This window comes from Python bivittatus, unplaced genomic scaffold, assembly GCF_059951505.1.
Source record: "Python bivittatus isolate LINGU-HERP-01145 unplaced genomic scaffold, Pbiv_v1 ctg000220_np1212, whole genome shotgun sequence".
In the NCBI taxonomy this organism is placed as follows: Eukaryota; Metazoa; Chordata; class Lepidosauria; order Squamata; family Pythonidae; genus Python; species Python bivittatus.
This window is the reverse complement of record NW_028277048.1, coordinates 26,539,004-26,560,255: the sequence shown is the minus strand read 5'-3', so window position 1 is coordinate 26,560,255 and position 21,252 is coordinate 26,539,004.

Here is a 21,252-nt window from a genome sequence, read left to right as displayed (position 1 = left end):
TTGGAATGAAGAAAGGCCAACAGTCTTTAACTTTGTCTGAATTCTTGCTGTCATCTTTTATTACTTGGCCAGCCTTCTTCAACCTGATGCTCTCCAGATACGTTACAAAATCAAATATGATTTGAGATGCAGCACAGCTGTGTTGGAAATCGACTCAGTTGATGCACACAAGCAAAGGTGTGGGATCATACTGATGCAGAAGAAGTGGCACAAAGACTGAAAGATGACACAATTTGCTGCATTTAGGATGACTTAGGACAAGATGATACTAAGGCTTTCCATAACCTGTTGGTTTGTCAGTCCCAGAATCCATTGCTGTTCCATCACTAAAGCTTTGCCCTAAGCTAACTAGAATAGGGTGAAGTCTTGCTTTTATTTGAAGATCACAGGGACAACAATTCCTTTTAAGTGAATGTATCAAGAAGATACAGTGAGTGATTATTGTTCAGTAATTATCCCTTGATGTGAAGCTGAAGCTTTGAGGGCAGAATTATTATAGTTGGAATGATGTAGACCAATATATTGTATTATGTTTTCCTGGAGGATAGACTTGAAATTGTATTGGCAAGTAAAACTTAGTTGCATATATCCCCCATTATTTTCTGGCCTGGTTCCCTGTTCTCAATTAGAAAATCTTATTAATCCTTAACATTCATAGCCTGTAACAGTAAATTACTCTTACAAAGAATTCTAAAATAAAGAGGCATTTTTCACATCATATCCAAGTTTGATGACCATGGGAATGTGAAAGACACAATGTACTTCGACTTCAAAGCATTTAACCAAGCCTCCCCCAACAAAATATGGGTTGGATGTTATCATTACCTTGATACAGAACAAACATAATCAACATGTGTATATCAGCGGCTCTACCTGAAGCTGGAAGGATGTCTTGAATAGTGTGTCACAGGTTTTTGTGCCAGAATCTGTACTGCTCAACATGTTTATAAATAACTTGTATCAGGCTTAGAAAATATCATTTTCAGATCTGCAGATAACACAAATATAGTGGGGATAAACACCTTAGAGGACAGGATCAACATTCAGAAGGATTGTGGCAAGCTGGAACAATGGGCAGAACACTGGAACCAATGTGATGTCCTTCATTTTGATAGGAAAAGTCACAGACCGAAGGGTAGGATGGGAAAGTTTTGAGAAAGTTTCTCAAGAAGGACACTGGCAAACCAGAATATATCCAGAGGAGAGCAACCAAGATGATGGAAGTAAAACCTTATGAGGAACTGTTGGAGATGTCGAGTATTCTTAGCCTGGAGGAAAGGAGACTGTGAGAAGACATGATAATAGCCTTCAAGTATCTCAAGAATGATTATGTAGAAATCTACAGAAAGCAAGACAAGGTAAAAAAAAAAAAAGGGTTTAAATTACAAGTATTTCAGATGAACATCAGGAACAAATCCTAATGGTAAAAGTGGACTCTTCTTCACTGAGCTGGCTTAAACAGACTGAGTAGCCATCTGATAGGGCTGCTGTGGTAGTGGATTCCTGCTCTGTACAGGGTGTTAGACTAGATCAGTTTCTCAACCTTGACAACTTTAAGATATATGGACTTCAACTCCCAGAAGGGCAGGCCATGTAGAATGCTTTACAGCATACTGGCTGGGGAATTCTGGGAGCTGAACTCCACACATCTGAAAGTTTTCATGGTTGAGAAAAACTGGATTAGATGATGCCTAAGATCATTGCCAACCCCAACATTCTATGATTCTGTTGTACATTTGGGTAAACCACATGATGCCACAGAATTCACTTCAAACCTTGCCCTCCGGATGAGGAAAACTATGTGCAAATATTAGCAAGTGTTTTCAGCTGTCCATGGACACAATGTATTAGAAATCGACAAATTTACTTGTTTTGAGCCATACATACACCCTTCCATACAGTAAGGTCATGTCAAGAGACAGTCCACTGTATTTTCAGCAGTATATTTTATCCTACTGTTTTATTTGAGTGAAAACAAGTGAGATTCCCTTTGACTTCTATAGCTGCTCTATTTAAGCTGCTAATATAAAATTATTTGGAGAGACTAAACACAGAATAATAATTAAAAAATCTTAAAAGGTAAGAAAGACATGGCAATCAAAGTGCAATCATTCATTGTCCTTAAGCAAAAAGCTAGGGAGTACTGGGGAATGAAAGGTTCCTATTTAACTAATTAAACATAATTTTATTTATGCATTTGAATTTTTTACCTGTAATCGACACTTTTGACAGGTTTCAGTCTCAACAATAAAACATCCACAGTACAAATATGTTTATATAACAATAAAAATAATTGAAGCATGGATAAAACCATGGAACAAGCAATCAAAAAGCAATAAAAATGGAAAGTGACATCTATAATTCAAAGGCCTCTTAAACAGTTCTGTTAATTTCCTGAAGCCTAATAAGACCTAACTGGATTTCATGGAGCAGAGAGTTCCATAGAATCAGCTACAGAAAAATGTTTGGGGGCCTCCATTCCCCTTATTACCTAGACATGGCAGATGACTAATAGATTTCCTGGGAGTTTGCAAATGAGAGGAGGAAATGGTTCTAAAGATATCTTGGTGCCAAGACCTTCTAGGCTTTAAAGGTCAAAAACAGCACTTTTAACTGCACACAAAAGCTAATGCGAAGTCAGTGCAGGGCTCAGAGCACAGGTGTAATGAACTCATATTAGCAAATACCTGCAAACAACTGGACCATTGTATTCTGGGCTAATCAAAGCTTCTAGGTGGTCTTCAAGGGCAGACCATGTAGAATGCTTTATAGTAATCCAAGCAAGTGGTGATGAGGGCATGAGTCACTGTTGTGAGATCCTCCTGTCCCAGGTAAGGCCACAAGTAGTACACTAGCTGAAGCTGGGCAAAGTCTCCTTTGGCTACTGCCTCCATCTCCCTGTCCAGCAGTAGACATGAGTTCAGGAGGACCCCAATTGTGAACCTGGTCCTTCAGGTTTCAAGAGATATAGCTGTAGAGGTCAAGGACCTATGATGAATGTTACTGAAGTCCAATTTAGTTTTGTATCTGATCCTCCCTATTTTTGGAATTGTGGCCTCCTGGACACTCTCCAAAAGCTAATTACAGCCCTTAGCACTTGTAAAGGGTGGAAATAGGGAATGGCCTTGAAGGACAGGAGGAAGAGCTGCTACTAAGGCAACAGTCAGATAAGAGGGGCAAAGAAATTAGTTTGAGAAAATGCCTTAGGCTTCTGTCTAGTTCACACAAAGATAAAATGAGTGGGGTGGGCAAAGCACATTCAGACTTGTGAGATTACTATATCTGTTACAATAAAAGTAGTCCTGACCTACATGGCATTGGATTCTTAGTCTGGTCTACCTTACTGGGCTGGCAATACTCCTCTGCCCCAAACTGTACACTATATCTTTAGGGTTCTACCTATTTTTTCCATATATCACAACACATTTTCAGGCAATGACCAATAACCTAGAAGCATTAAAAAAGGGGACTGTTTTATCTGAGGTGGTTTTTACTTCTCTCTCTCTCTCCCTCCCTCCCTCCCTCCCTCTCCGTCCCTCTCCCTCCCTCCATCTCTCTCTCTCTCTCTTTCTATATCAGAGTAAAACCTTCACTTTAACAACTTAGCAGAGAGTTCTAGCTGGCGGACACTCTTTGCTGAGCTTGTTTTAGTCATTCAGTTTTTGGAAGATGAACAGAAATCTGTGAAGGTATTTGGACCAATTCAGAAATGCACTATGCATTTGTTGGTAATGCATAATAGATCAGTGTCTTGAAATATGAGGCATGCAATCCATTTTAATGTGAAGAGCCAATGCACACCCATGAAGATGATTGGGGTGGCCATGGAGATGGCACATTTCAAGTCTTCAAAGAATTTCATACATATTACCTTGGAAATGTTTGTAACAATTGCCATTATTCTCTCTCTGCTGCTGAGATGCAAATGAACAGAATTCCATCCTTAGGTTTGCTAAAGCACCATTGATGAAGTCATGATTGAGGTCATATCCAACTACACTTTTCCAGGCTTAAAACTAGGATGAGGGAGAATTTTTTAAAAAAGAAAATACTTACATTTTAAAATCTCTTCATAAATGGGATAGACAGAACTTGAGATTCAAAGTATTTGAATATGGGGAAAAGCAAATATGATAGATCTGCTAGGACACTTCTGAGGGATGTTTGTTCAGTCTGCTACATTTTGAGATCCTCCAAATGAATAGGACTACAACTCCTATATTTTCTAGCTAACAACTGGTCTGGGAATGATGGAAGCTGAAGTCAAGTATATCTAGAAGACATCTAATTGAGGGAAGCCAGTATACTCCTGAAATGTCTCAATCTAAAGGTCATATAAATGGTAAATTATAAAGTAGTTGTTTTTTTCCCTTTTGGCAGAGACCACCTCTTCACTAGTGACTTACAGTATCCTCAAAGCATGCTGGAGTAATATAAAGACTGTTGTCATTTCTGTTATTTTGGTGCAACAACAGTTGGATTATTCTAGAAGATACTGTAAAGTGGTGGCAGCAAACTGATCGTAGTCTCTTGTTTAAACGCAGCCAAGAGTTGTTTTCTCAAGAAACTAGGTTAAACCAAATATGGCATGTGAATCCAGTACAGCTTTGAACTTGTTTAGGATGCTTAATTCAGATTTATAGTTTTCTTTTTTTCCTGTCAGGTTTAGCTTTAACTGCACTTTGTCAAGCTGCAGCAACATGGTTCTCTCCATTCTGGGGATAGCTGTGAGTAATTAATTCAGTTCATTTAAAAAGGAAAAGCATTTAACAAAAATTGCAAAAAATATATCAACAGGATAAGAAGAGATTAAATTAGGAGAAGATAAAAGTGACTGGACTGCCCACTCGTACGTTCACAACGCCGCTTCCTGATCACTGTGTAGCTTTATAAAGTGGCTTCTGATCTCTGACGTCATCAGACTGGATCTTAATACTGGACTGAATATATGCTGCTGTGCCATTTCATGCATTTTTGTTTCTATTATGGTCTTGCTTTAGCATTTCAACTTTTGTCATTTTGTATGATTAAAAATTTGACCTTGGTATGGTTTTAATGAACCTTCCTTTGGACTATTTTAAATGGGAAGTAGGCTAAAAGTAGGTTGTATGTGAGTAAATAATAGAGAAGATAATGTCTCAAATTACTATTCACTAAATCCAAAGAATTAGTCTTGATTTCATTTAAAACCTGCAGGAAGGAGGGAGGGGAGGAAATCCTAGAATATACTCCAAGCAACATGTTTCATTGAACAGATATTCTTCTAGATAGGATTTTCTTTTGCTTCTTAACAAGCAGGCAAATTTTGTGTCAAATTCACTGGCTTTTCCTCTCTGTAAGGAGAATGCTTTCAGCAAAGTTGAGGACAATTTGTTGGAAATGAAGGAGGATAGAAACATCTATGTATCAGCAATATGCCCTCTCCTGCTCCATAATCTCCTTGCACGAAGCCTACCCTAAAATGTTTATCCAGATCAGTGTTTTCCAACAATGTCAATCATCATGAACTTTACCCCTCACCATTGCTTTCATATCATTACATCTACATACCAGTATTTCCCTTGGAAATACTTAGATATTTTACCCCTCATTTTCTGATGATGAATTCAAAAGTTATCTGACCGCATGAGAATGTATCACCATTGCCCGCTGCTAGATTTCATTTGTTTACAGAACAGCCAATCAACCAAGGCTGACCATTCTAATCATTCTTCTAAGGCAGTCTGCCAGGATGGAATGGAGAAGGTCTCTCCCCCTACTTCTAGATGAGGACATTTGTAAATATTCTTATGAATTGTTGTTCCCCACTCCCAACTGTAAGCAATGAGAAGGAAATTGGTTTGACCTGTCAAAGAGATGATCAAAATTTTAGATTGGATTGGAGTCATGAAAAAATGCTGAAGGAAGTTGTAGGATTTTCCATAGCTTCAGGCTCTCTCAGTCCAGCTCTACCTATTCCCTGGAATGGCCTCTTTGAGGATTTTCTAAATTTGGAATATTAGTCAGAATGACTACAGGAGTAGGTGGAAAGGAGATCTAATAAAACCCTTTCTTTTAGACTAGAGGATGGGTTCTATGTCCCTTGGAACCATTTCTCACAAGCACAGGATTGTGTCCCCTGAGATAAAACACGTATTAGCAGCCTTGTGTAAAGTATCAGTTATTAGCTCTTTAAACTACAGGAAAGGGATCAGCCTTGACCCTGGAAGCATTCAAGAACATCTACATCCTTCTTTGTGAAATGTCAGTTTTGAATGAGCAGAGAGAGGGTGTGGATATTTTTTTCCCCCAGATTTAATCAAATTTCCAACCAAAGCTAAGCCAACATATCTTAGAAGGCATGAAAAAAAAAAGTATATAATGATAATGACTGTTCAGTCTTTAGGCTTCAGAAGGCCCCATAGCCATTCTTGTTGTGCCCTCCTCACCTCAGCCACAATTGCCAGAAAAATGACATTTCATGACGAGAAGAAAAAAAGACTGTAGTGTGAGCTCCAAAAGAAGGCTGTAAATGATTTGAAAAATGAAACAATGAAAAACAAAAACCTTGTCCACATGACATTGCTCTTCTCCCTTTGCATCATCATGCCATCCACTGCAGGACTTGCCTTCTCTATAGCTCTCATCCACTAAAGGTTGCCTAGCACTGGTTTAAGTCCAGAGTACACACCTTGTAAACTAAATTTAGTTTTGATTCACTTCCTGAAACTTCACAGAAGCTGAAGAAGAGAGAAGAATTAGAACTGGAAGGTTGTATTTGCCAATGGTATTTGCTTGAAAGATGTAAATTAGATAAGAAAAGTTATGAATTTACCACTGAGAAAACTGAGTTTGTGTATTAATGATGAACAACTTATTGCTAAAATGTATAAACTTTTGTTAAAGATGAATTTGGAAGATGAATATGTGAAAGATTGTATGGTTAAATGGGCAAAATACTTCGGATATAATATAATGCTGGAACAGTGGGAAAATATGTGGAATAAACAGTTAAAGTTCACTCTTAATTATATGCTAAAAGAAAATTTTTATAAAATGATGTACCATTGGTATTTGACACCAGATAAATTGTCAAAGATTTATAAAGGAATTTCAAGTGTTTGTTGGAAATGTAATCAATGAGAAGGTACATTCTATCATTTATGGTGGACTTGTGAAAAGGCTAAGAAATACTGGAATATGATACGTATTTGGATTCAAAAAATTCTGAAAATACGATAACTGCAGCAAGACTTTTATATGTACAAAAATGGAAAAATGTACAAATACCTACACCTGAAGAATGGATATTGAAATTAATGGAATTGGAGCAGATGGCGAAACTGACTACTTTGCTCAAAGAGAGGGCATTGTCTAGCTTTGTTTCTCATTGGAAACCACTCTTGGGCTCTTTGCTTGATACCCCAAAAAATGCAATTTTGATTTTGGGATTTGATGATTGATCTATTTCTATCTATAGAAATATCTTGTACAAATCATATGTATTATTGCAATAAATTGATTTTAGGATTTTTTTCTGAATATTAGACTAAAAACTATTTTTTATTATGTAAACTTTTAGATACTAGAGTAAGAGGCAAATGTATTTTACATTTATACCTGTACCAAGGAAAGTCAGGAGCTTCTTTTTCTTTTCTATGCTTTCTCTCTCTCTCTCTCTCTCCCCCCCCCTTTTTCTGTATTTTAACTTTTTTGAAAAATTAATAAAGTGTGTGTGTGTGTATGTGTGTGTGTGTATGTGTGTGTGTGTGTGTGTATATATATATATGTGTGTGTATATGTATATATATATGTGTGTGTATATATTTGTATATGTGTATACATATATACACATGTATATCTGTGTGTATGTATGTGTGTGTGTGTATATGTATATGTGTATACATATATACACATGTATATCTGTGTGTATGTATGTGTGTGTGTATATGTATATGTGTATATATATATACACATGTATATCTGTGTGTATGTATGTGTGTGTATATGTATATGTATATATATATATATATATGTGTGTATGTATGTATATAAAATTCCCCTCTCACCCCTATGGGTGGTCTGTGTCTTCCTCAATCTCGGGTCCTCTGCCAGAGGTCTGGGAGTTTGAGGGTTCTGCCAGTATCTTAGCTGTTCCTAGCACTGCACTCTTCTGGTCAGAGAGCTCTGATGTTGTTCCTGGGATCTGTTGGAGCCATTCTCCCAGCTTAGGAGTCACAGCCCCGAGTGCTCCTACCACCACTGGGACCACTTTCCACATCCTCTCTAGTTCCTCCTTCAGGCCCTGGTACTTCTCCAGCTTCTCATGCTCCTTCTTCCTGATATTGCTGTCACTTGGCACTGCTACATCTATCACTACCGCTGTCTTCTGGTCTTTGTCTACTACCACGATGTCTGGTTGATTAGCCAGTACCTGCCTGTCCATCTGGATCTGGAAGTCCCACAGGATCTTAGCCCTGTTATTCTCCATGACCTTCTGTGGAATCGCCCATCTGGACTTGGGGGGGTCTAGCCCATACACTGTGCAGATGTTCCTGTACACAATGCCAGCTACTTTGTTGTGCCGTTCAGTGTATGCTGTTCCTGCCTGCATCTTACGTCCTGCCGCTATGTGTTGGACTGTCTCTGAGGCCTCTTTGCACAATCTGCACCTTGGGTCCTGTCTAGTGTGGCAGACACCTGCTTCTATGGATCTGGTGCTTGGTGCCCGTTCTTGTGCTGCTATGATCAGTGCCTCAGTGCTGTCTTTTAGTCCAGCCCTTTCCAGCCACTGGTAGCATTTCCCAATGTTAGCCACCTCAGCTATCTGTCAGTGGTACATCCCATGCAGGGGCTTGTCTTGCCATGGTATTTCCTCTGCTTGAACTTCCTCCCATGTCTGCTGCTGCCTGAGGCATTCTCTCAGCAGCTCATCTTTGGGTGCCATCTTACTGACGTACTCCTGGATACTCTGGGTTTTGTCCAGGACAGTGGCTTTGACACTCATCAGACCCCGCCCACCCTCTTTGCGGCTGGTGTACAGTCTCTGGGTGTTGGACTTGGGGTGGAAACCTCCATACATTGTGAGGAGCTTCCAGGTCTTCACATCGGCAGCCTCCATGTCTTCCTTTGGCCAGCTCACTATACCGGCAGGGTATCTGAGGACTGGCAGGGCATACATGTTGATGGCATGGATCTTGTTCTTCCCATTGAGCTGGCTCTTCAGGACCTGTCTTATCCTTTGGTGGTACTTGGATGTTGCTGTCTTCCTTGCCTCCTCCTCATGGTTCCCGTGTGACTGTGGGACACCAAGGTATTTTTAGCTGGTCTCTATGTCTGCTATGTGGCCCACTGGTAGTTCCACTCCATCGGTCTTCACTATCTTCCCTCTCTTTACTATCATCCTGCTACTCTTCTCCAGCCCGAATGACATCCCAATGTCCTTGCTGTAGATCTGTGTCAGGTGGATCAGTGAGTTGATGTCTCGTTCACCCTTAGCATACAGCTTGATGTCATCCATGTAGAGGAGGTGGCTGATGGTGATTCCACTCTTGAACTTGTACCCATACCCAGACCTTGTGATTATCTGGCTGAGGGGGTTTAAGCCTATGCAGAACAGCAGTGGGGACAGTGCATCACCTTGGTATATGCCGCACTTGATGGCCACTTGTACGAATTGTCTTGAGTTCACTTCCAGTGTTGTCTTCCACAGTCCCATTGAGTTCTTGAGGAAGGTCCTTAGTGTCCTGTTGCCTTTGTATAGTGCCAGGCATTCATAGATCCATGTGTGTGGCATTGAGTCATAGGCTTTCCTGTAGTCAATCCAGGCTGTGCTCAGATTGGTCTGCCTAGACCATGAGTCTCGGGCGACTGCTCTATCTATGAGTAACTGGTGTTTTGAGCCTCTGGTGTTGTTCCCAATGCCCTTCTGAGCTGTGCTCATGTACTGGCCCATATGGTCTTGTAGCTTGGCAGCCATGATGCCTGATAGAACTTTCCATGTTGTGGGGAGGCAGGTTATTGGCCAGTAGTTGGATGGTGCTGTTCCTTTGTGAGAGTCTTTCATGATCAGCACTGTCCTTCCTTGTCTTAGCCAGTCTGGGTGGGAGCCTGCTGCTAGCAGTTGGTTCATCTGTGCTGCTAGGCGTTCATGCACTGCTGTTAGTTTCTTTAGCCAGTAGGTGTGGATCATGTCCAGGCCAGGTGCTGTCCAGCTTTTCATGTTCTTGACCCGCTGTTGGATGTCTGCTACTGTAATGGTGACTGGTTCCTGTTCTGGGAGATTGCTGTGGTCTGCTTTCAGGTCCTGCAGCCACTTTGCACTGGTGTTATGCGTCTTCTCTTTCTCCCATATGTTCTTCCAGTACTGTTCAGTTTCCGCTGCTGGTGGCTCAACTGTTACTCTGTGGTTGCACTGCAGTTGGGAGTACACTTTGGATGGTTCTTTGGAGAACAGGGCATTTATCTTCTTGGCCTCTGCTTCTCTAGTGTATCTCCTTAGCCTGGTAGCCAGTGCTGTGAGCCTTTGTTTAGCAGTCTCTAGGGCTTCAGATGGAGTCAGGCCCATGTATTTTTTTCAGTAGCCGAGTCTTATCCTTAATCTCCACACGCTTCTGTAGTTCCACCAGCTGACTGACTTCTCTCTGAGTTGCCTTGATCTTAGCCTCCAATCTCATTTTCCAGGGTGGGTATGTACTGCTGTTCTTCTTGATCATGTATCCAAGCATTTCCAGGATTACAGTGGCTGTACCATATACCAATTCATTGGTTTCAGTTATGGTGGTAGTAGGGATTGTCTGGAGGGCTCTGTTGGCATCTTCTAGCATACTATCTGATGGTATTTCTCCACTGAGCCTTGGTAATCAGACTCAAGGGTTGGCTGTAGCTAGTTTATCATATCATGCTGCTGTGCTCTGTAATGGAGGGGGTGGCAGTGACATTCCAGCTTCAGGTGTTGGTTGCACATCCAGTTGTTCTTCCAGGTCTGCTTGAGTCCAGATTGTAATGTGGAGTTGGTCTATCTCAAGTTGTGAGAGCAGCTTCCTCTTCACTGTGTTGAAGCGCTGGGTAACTAGTTGTTTCTCAGTTAGTGTGGGTGTAGGCCTTCTGTCTATCCATAGTTCCCTCATACGTTTCATATATCCCCTCTCATTAGGTCTGCTGTTGTAGTAGCATTCCATCAATTCCAAGTTCTCTTGTCTCGTCCATGTATGGTTTGTTCCAGTAGCACACTCAACATCAGATTGTCCTGGTTCCCCAACATCTGACGCGGACCTTGTTAATCCAGGCGACGTCCGAGCCGACATGACGCTCTTAGTTCGCGTCACTCTCATGTTTGAGGTAGGCAGGTGAAGTGTTAGGGGGTCTTTGCCCAAGGACCCCTACTGGTAAGGTAGGTCCCAGCCGGGATTTGAACCCTGGTCTCCTGCATCAAAGGCGGTGTTCTAACCACTACGCTATCCAGCCGCTAACATGTGTGTGTGTGTGTGTGTGTATGTGTGTGTGTGTGTGTGATTGTGTGTGTGTGTGTATGTGTGTGTATGTATGTGTGTGTATGTGTATGTGTGTATGTATGTGTGTGTATGTATGTGTGTGTATGTGTATGTGTGTGTGTGTGTGTATGTGTGTGTATGTATCTGTATGTATGTATATATAAAAGAAACTTTACAGACGCTACAGAAGGGTTGGGGGCTACTTGTATATCCTTGCTGGGAGTCGCACATTATCTAGATTCTGGATAATGTACCACTTTGCTTCTAATCAGATCTGTGCTAAATTGGCTCTTGAAGATGTGATGATGCATAAGTACCATTAGAAACAAATGCAGAACTGTTTAAAAAAGGATTTTGCAGTTTTGGGTGATTTTTGTTTCATTGTTATGGTTGTTTTAGAGCCTCTAACAATGAGAATCATAGTCTGTTACCTAATTATGATCTGATGACAGTTTGTATATATCAAGAGGAATAGCTGCTTGTGGAGCTGATCAGATGTTTAAAAAGGGAAGAAAATTTGCCACTCATTGGCAATTTGGGCCTTGTGACTCTTAATCAAAGTCAGTTATTCATTTTGTTGTCAATGTAATTCAGTGCTCTTTATCAAGTGTTGATGGATGTGCCTAAGTAAATTCTGCTCAGTGACAAAACACGCTCTGACCTTTAAAAGAAAGTCTCATCCATATCCTATTGGATTTGAAAACATTTCCCTACTCATAGTAGATGCACAGTTTCAGGAATATGTGACAAATGTTTACTGAACTGTAGTAGGAGAATTATAGCAAACAATTAACATGTTATTCCATAAATTATCCTAAATCAACAGATAACTGTTAATTAGATTCTTCCCCTTACTCCTGATGCTACTCAGCTGGAGGGTTACCCTTTCTCTGTCAGCTACGCATATCCTAAAAGATTTCTTTTCTTTCTATCATCTATCTATCTATCTATCTATCTATCTATCTATCTATCTATCTATCTATCTATCTATCTATCTATCCATCCATCCATCCATCCATCCATCCATCCATCCATCCATCCAAGCATTGTATCAACAGGTGTCCCAATTGGGGGACTTTTTTAAAATTTAGACTTTGTATACTAATTTGTATGTTTGATTTCCCATTTTCCTTAATTAAACTGATTTACACCTTAATAATTTAACTGTAGAACAATACATGACTAGTTTTGTCAGCACTGAGGATTTTAAGTTTCATTGTTTTTTTCTTCTTGTTTGCTTTTCCTTCTTTTTCTTTTTTTTCTCCTTTTGGAATATTAATTCATTTAAAAAAAAAATACTGCAGAAACAAGTAAACATTAAAATTAATTACAGTTAATAGTACTACAACAGCAAATAAATGTAGGCGTTTCTTAAAATATGAGCAACACGTGGCAGAGCCGATCAACTGCTTGTTTAGCACCCTGTCAGTGAGGACACTGGAGGGATTGCAGGCCTGCCCCTTTGTGACTCCGGTTGCAACTCCAGAAACAAAGCCTTTCGTTCATTCACCTGTTTGCTGCTTATACTTGGATGGATTCTTTCCTTTAAAAAGTTGTATGGCTTCTGCAGCATGAACTGGAAGCCCACACGGTTTATAACACAACTAGGGAGAGCAAGGAGGAGAAGATAGAATTGCAGCCAAGGAACTATCCAGTGGAACTGCCAGATAAAATCAAGTGTAGAGAGGCTGAGTCTCAGGGAAAAGTCAGGGAAACCCCCTCCCCCTCCCCCTCCTCAAGCCCTTTTTAAGGGCTTTCCTCATTCTGTAGTGATTTTGCTATCAGTTGGGTAACTCTGTTCAAATGAAACTATTCTATTTCCTCAGGGAAAGAAACAAGCCTAAACAGAATGCCGAAGTATAGAGATTGGATTACTCCAAATTCCAGTTCATGATGAGGGAAGTCAGAATGTACATCCTTTGCACTGGGAGACCTGTGGCTCCTCAAATGTTGCTGAATTCAAATTCCCAGTGGCTTCAGCCAGTATGATACATTGTTCTCCTTATTCCTGATACAGCTGAGTTGGAAGAACCACACGTTCTCCATCTGATATGATATGAGAACCACAACTCATTTTCTGGCTGGCTGGCTGGCTGGCTGGCTGGCTGGCTGGCTGGTTACAGAAGGCCTTTCTGCCGCTGTTCCCCACCCTCCCCTCCTCCCTCTTCTTTTCCTAATCATGATTGGATTATTACAAGGCACTCTACATGGGACTGCCCTTGAAGACCATCTGGAAGCTACCACTGGTTCAAAATGCAGTAGTGCAAGCAGTAATGGGCACCTCTTGGTGTGCCCATGTGTCACCACTGCTACACGAACTTCATTGGCTGCCAGTTGGCTTCTGAGTGCAATTCAAGGTGCTGGTTGTTACCTATAAAATTCTGTATGATGTGGCACCTGGATACCTGAAAGACCACTGGTCTCCAATTGTTTCTGCCCACCCAGTATGTTCCAGCAGAGTTGGTGTCCTCCAGGTTGCCTCCATTAAATGTTGCCATCTTGTGGGACCAGGAAATGTGCCTTCTTTGTTGCAGCCCCACCCTCTGGAACAACATGCTCCCCCCCCCCAAGATAAGGATGGCGCCCTCCCTCTGGGGATTCTGAAAATCTTTGAAAACCTGGCTTTGGTCCCAGACCTGGGTTTGGTGTTTGTTATTTGTTTAATGGCCCTTGTTTCGTTTTGTGGATTTTGTTATTAGAGCATGTTAGTCCAGGCTGTCTCTTGATTTAATATCTTTAGTTGTTTTTATGTCTCCTTTAGTTTTGTGCACTGCTCCGAGTCCACCGGAGTTGGGTGTCCAATAAATTTAAATAAATAAATAAATAAATAAATAAATAAATAAATAAATATAATGAACTTTACAAAAAGAGATAGAAAAAATTGCAAAATACAAAACAAGAAAAGAAATACATGAAAAATGATACAAACAAAACAAAAAAAAGAAAAAAGAAAAGGGGGAACTACTGATATATGTCACATATTAATCAAATGTCAGACAGATTTCTAAATTTGCCTGGGGGGGGAAGTAATATTTAATGATTGTCTAACATTACAAAATGTCATAAAATCCATGCCATATTGAGTCATTTTTTTTATAAGTAGATAAAATTGCCTTTTCAAAAACGGATAAGTCAGACATCTCTTAAATCTAGTCCTTAATATCAGGAATATTACTACTTTTCCAATTTCTCAAAATAATTCTGTTAGCAACCCGCAAGCCCAATACTACCCATATAACCATAACTTTTCAACAATAGTCAAATTCCCTTATCTGTGCAGAAAATGCATCCTGTCCATGCCTGCTCACAATTTTGGGTTGTTTATTTTGAGCACTTTAAGGGTGGGAATGGTACATATTTTTCTTCAACAACCTTCCCATTCCCAGTTTTAACACAACCCTTAAGACCCAAAATGACCCCACCCATTCCAGGCTCAGTGACATCACAGTATCCCAGGACACTCTCCTGCAGTCCTCCAGAAAGACTTAGCCAGAAATATATTTGCCAGGGAAAGCAAGTCAAAAGAAAGAAGGAATCTAGAAATCCACATTCATTTAGGCAAAACATCTGTTGTAAAAAATTGGTAATCCTTGATATGAAAACAGATGGAAGTGTAAGTATGATACAGAAGGAAAAAGAGAGCCAGTTTGGTAAGTGAATTTTGAAAAAATCAGATCACAACCACAGAGATTAAATAATAGATGTAGCCTGCCTGCTGCATCATCAAATTTTAATTAGATTCTTTACAGCTGCATGTCTTTGATCTGAGTTAAATAAATCATAGCCATGTTTTGGGGAGGAATTTCAGGATGATTTACATGTCATACAAAGCTCATGCAAGGAGAAAAGAGAGGATAGTTTGGAGCCAACATTATTATTATCTTGTGCTAAACCAAGGCCCTGAGGTTACCTTACTATTGACATTTATATCATGAAAAATGAATAGCTCTGTTATTCATAAGAGCCACAAGTGTTTCTGCCAGACCTAGTCCAGTACTGTAAGTGCTACTACACTGTAATGAATTTGGATCTTGGGTGAAACATCATGACTGGAGGCCATTTCATTATTTGGTTGGGGCACTCTTTGCACTCTGGAGATGTCTCCTAGCACCTACATGAATGAGAGCAACACAATTCACTGTGCTGCAGACTCTCACTCTCATCTTACAAGTGCATGTCAGCTTCACAGAGGCATCATGGTTGGGGCACTCTGGCAAAGAAAACGCTGGGATAGATAAACATTTTGTTGTTGTTTCAGATAGCTCTTGAAACTCAAACTGAATTCCAGGGGAAACTGAGAGGTTCAAGAAGCCAAGTAAAATTTCACAAGAGAGTCTTCCTTAATTGAGTGTGTTAGAAAGCTCAAAGCACTCTGAGGGATGGATGGGGAACTTGGGACTCTTCCAGTAGAGTTGACCACAACTCACATTAGCTCCAGCAAGCATGACTATTGATCTGGGATGTTCCCAACTTTGAGGGCTGAAGGCTCTCCACTCTGCTATAAGGTCTCTGAAATATTCTCTCCATATTTCACCGGGAGGAAAAGTGGGCAGCCTGAACCTGGAAGAGAGTAGTTTGCTGAATTCAAGGCAAATATGAAATCAAGATTCCCTATGTCCCAATAAACTGTCTTAGATCAGAAGCACATGATTGGAGGCTAAAGGCTATACTCTGAAAAGGAGGCCATATTAGTGCAAGAACTAAATTTGTTTTGATTAAATTATTTTCATTTGTATTTAATTAAAATTAAATTACATCATGCAGTTAATATAACGGCTTCCCATGTTTTTAAGACATTCCCTTCTGTTACTTTAAAATTGCAATCTAGTAACAATGTTAGCTGGGATTTAGATATTGCATCCAAAGTTTTGGAGGCCACTAAGTTGTATACCCCCACTTTAGGCATTGAGATTCAACAGGTCTACCACTTTAGGTTGTCACCAGATTTAGACAGACCCCAAACATGGAAGCAAATATGGATGATTCACTTCAGCTGAATCATCTGTGGAGGAATTACTCCCTTCCAATGCCTTTCAAATATATTCATTTATTTTCAAATGAGGGAGAGAGAGAATTTCAGTCATCAACCAGCAAAACAAAGCTTTGAAGAATAAAATTACAACAGTTCCACTGATGTAATAGTGCAAATTATATATTATAAAAATTAGCTAAAAATTTTTATCACTAAGAGAAACTATAAAGTCATAATACTGATACAAAAAAGGTTGTAGGTTTATGATTTTAGACACAAAAGTGAATATAGTGAGAATTTATACATTTGGGTGAAACTATAGAGTAATGACTTAGATAAAAATATCTAGTAAAATGATTTATCTAAGCTTCACAATATGCTTTGCACTTTGCCAAATGACCAGTGCCATTCCCAAGCCTAGTTCTATTTATCAAATAGCTATTACATAGGATAGCATGCCTTGTGTTTAGGAACCAATTCTGATGAGGGGAGTGTTGTGTGTGTTTGTGTGTTTCCTGGAAAGAAATTTCTCAGAAGAAAAGTTTGAAAAGAAAGCCAAAAGTGTATTTAATGAATACAGCATTGGCATGTATTTTGAAGGAGAAAATTTTGAGAGCAAGCAAATGCTATTTTTCTGCTGTGGAATCTCCTCCCTCTCTCTCTCACCCTCTCATAAGAGCTTGTACTACAATGGCTGGCTTCACAAAATACATCAAACCCATTACGTGGTTAAGTGGTGATGCACTTTTGGACTGAAATGCTGTGGCCTAGTTTTCTTTGGTTCTGATATTTGGCCAGCAGCTGTGGCCGGCATCTTCAGGGGCAGGGTGAGCTGCTTTGTGGCGTGCCTCTTGGCAGCCCACAGGTGACTGAGCTGGGCTGACTGAAATCCTGTGCTTGTATCTGAATAATATGGACCAATCAGAGATTAGCTTGCCCAGTTTAAATACGAGAGAATAAGAATTTCTTTAGTCATACACAGAGGGAATTCTGGGAGTTGCAGTCTCAAGCTGTCAGAGATGCCAGGTTGAAGAAGGCTGCTGTGAACATTGTAGCTTTGCAGACATACCACCAGTCCAAAGCTTGTCCATTTTATGACCTTTGGATGGAGTTTACCATCTCTTTCACTATAATGTGTGAAGACATGTGACTGAGGATATGAAAGACTGTTATAAATAGATCTGAAGTTTTTTAAAGATATTACTAGATGCTGTTATTTATACATACATTGGATACTTGAAGTCAAACCAAAAGTCCAGTTAGCACAATTCTGCTTAGACTACAGTTCAGCAGACAGAGAAGCCTTTCACAGTCTAGATAAGAAGAAGCAAGACTTTAATTCAGGGGTAAAGTATTTACCTTTTAGTGCAGCAAGTCTGAGAATCAATTCTTGGCATCCCTTGTTAAAAAGGAGATCTGGTACCAGGTGGATGTTGATGGGAAAAACAGCCTTGTTAGAAATCCTGGAGCTGGCATAGATGAATTCCCTTCCATTAGTGTATTGAATTCTGTTTCTCTCTTCCTTTTGCCCTGCTGGCACAAGCCAAGCAGACTTTGGATTTTTTGAACCTAACATTAGAAATCACACTAAAAAAAGACAGGATTGTTCTGCACTCATTCTGTTTTCTTTCACCAATGACCAGCCACTGAAGATGCACCTTGCCTAGAACTGCCACTGGCAATATGCTCCCTCTGAAACTAATTTGCATAGTCTTCCTTAGGTGAAAGGTTTGGGAACTGTGGAGAAAAAGCCAAGTGCATTACTTCACTGCAAGAAAAAACATTGTGGAGAAATTTCTCAAGATACAATGGATCACTTTGACCCAGAAAAGAAAGATCAATGGACTTTATAGTTAGAATAACATATTTAGGAATTCTATGACCTGTTGCAAGTTATCCAGAATGAAGGGGGGATGTCATGGGAACATAATGGTTTTGAACTATTTGGGCCATGTAGCCAAATTAACCATGCCATCAGTGGCTGTCCATCACAATCACTAAGCAACACAACAGTCATAGAATGAAGAGGCTGTTGAAAGTTGTTCTCATGGAATGGAATGGCCTGGGACATTTTGGTTCTAGAACACATTTTTGCTGGGGATTGCAGTGGCTCTGAAGAATTTGGAATGTGGGTCACAACAGACGGGCAAAATTGTGGCTGTGGAGCACCATGGCCAGGGGACATTATGGGAACAGCATAACATTACAACTATAGCACAAATAGTGACTAAGCCACGGAAACAAAATGGTACCACTACCTCACAGGTTTTTAGGAATATAATCTGAGAACCAGTGTCTGCATTTGGAATTCAGATAACTACTGTATCTATTCTTCCACATCTCACACTCAAACTGAGTAGTTGTGGAGTAAAATGTGGAATTCTTTATAGAGTCACCAGGAGTCAAGACTGACTCAAGGCATAATTTTAAAAATAAATTGTGCAGCTATCGCAGATCTCCAGTAAATACCAAAAATCCAGGATATCTTGCAGAAAATTACTGAGTGTTGACACTAATTGCAAGGAGTAGTTGCCTTGCTTCCTGATTTTTGTTGTGTTTTTGTTTTTAAAGGTGACACCAACAGTGTGCATTGCAACACTGAAGTGAAAAAGCAGACAGTCATCTGGATATAAAATAAACTGTAAAAATGCTGAAGGATATGGTTGAAAATCAATAGTAATTGCTGCGCGTGATGGGATTACCAGTGCTGATGTTTACTGTTTGTGTACTCAAGAGGATATGTTAACAATCCTTTGCTCAAGTGGTGTGACTAAGGACCCTGTTGACCTATGAGAGAAGCAGAAAAGTGTGTTTCTACGCTGATTGGGCTGGCCACTAGTGATGACATCACTATGTTCCTTCCGGCACCAATAAATGCAGGTGATATGCTAGCAAGTAGGGAAAAGCAATCAATTTCCCCAGTAAAAGAATACTGTATTTTGAAACTCCTACCTAGTACACCAGGAGAAACAGGTTATCACATGCATATGAAGGAAGTTGCTTTCTAGGATCCAACTATGTGAGGAGCCTTTTCTAAAAAAAAATAATAAAAATCAGTGGTAATATTTAATTGTTCTAGTGGGGTATCTGGGTAAGGCTGCCAGATTTAGTATGCCCTGCTGTCCTAAAATTTTTGAATGATTACTACAAGGAATGGAAAGGTCCACCACCAAGGCCCTTCCCTCCCCACCACTATGCTATGCTCTTTAATCTGTGCTTCATTTTTAGGAGAACCAGTTCATCTAGGAGCTTCCCACATCTTCCCCAGTCAGTGAGATCTGCTCTTTCTGGCTCATCCAGTGGGTCATCCCCAACTGGGGAAGGCCTGCACTGGAAACTCCTGCAGGAATTGCCTTGCATAACCTTATTGATGCCCCCTGCCAATTTGCCTTGCATTCAGCAATGACATCAGAGACGTAGGTTTCTTTCAGTCAAACTCCACTTGGCATCAAGTGGTCTACCACAGTTGGTATGAATTCAGCTTCCAGATGAAATGTAATTCCTCAATTCTGGATTACTGTTTGGCAAAGATGGTTGGTAGGCTCAGCAAATGGATTCCTTGCTACAAGAGAAAGGGCTGTGTTCAAGAAAGCCATATAGATCCTGTATTTCATGTCCATCAACTTACAGGAAAGGATCTCAAGGAATGCTAAGGCAAACACAAGAAAGAAGATTTAGCAGCAATGGTTGTGAATATGTTCAGGTGGCTTTCTTTTTTTGTTTTTCTTTTTGAGATAAAAATCCTTTCCAGAACCTAAAACACATGGAAAACTTAAAATTCCTAAGGAAGGGATCTTAAAAATACCTGGAGAGAAAGTTCAACCTATCTGAATATAAGGTATCCTTTCCCTGTTCCTTCAGGGTGCCAGATCCTTTCCACAGCATTCATGAGTTCCTCGAGGCATCAGTATTCTCCAAGTGTACCTTTGCTTTCTCTATCAGAACTTTCTTTGTTAATCACTGCTGTTTACATGGCATCCTTCATCCAATGATGTGGCAGCAGTTTACAAACAATCCTTATTAATGGGGCTGTGCATCTCCCCACTGCTTTGAAGTATATCTCATTAATCATGGAGTGACAGGTAAATGGAGGCAGCAGGATGAGACAGAGTGTAAAATGGCTTTCAGACGCAGGGTTTTGACGGAGCTGCCGTTTGCTTACTTAGTGTGCCAGTAGGATCTCATCTTGCATTCTGCAATATCCTTCCCCTTCCTTTCTTCTATAAAATAGGCCTAGTGAAGGAAACTGTTATTTCTGTAAGAATTAACAGAAAGAAATAGATAAATGGCTGACAAAAGGAGAAATAATTGAAATACAGGAGGGGAAAACGCATCAGAAGACTCAAAATTGGATAAAGATCAGCCCTTTGCTCCAGCCCTGTACTAGCCTTTTTTACTCATCTAGAAGAGCTTTGTTCATGAGAACAGCTCCCCTTCAGACCTCCAGCCTCCATGCATGGAGGGTAATGCTGAGCAATTCATGCCTCACCCTCACTTGAAGTACTGTATGTATGGTTGAAATGTCCAAGTCAGCAAAGAACTGGAAACATCTTTTTCCACTTGCAGTGAGTAAGACTTGATCTTTTTTTTCTTTCCCCCTCCATTTCTAAAGGAGAGTCAAGCCACAGCAGCTACTTGGTGATATTTTATTTAAAGATTTTAGCACATGCACCCCCATATTCATTCATTCATTCATTCATTCATTCATTCATTCATTCATTCATTCATTCACTCCATTCATTCATTCATTCATTCATTCATTCATTCATTCATTCATTCACTAATTCATTCATATAGCTGCCCATCTCA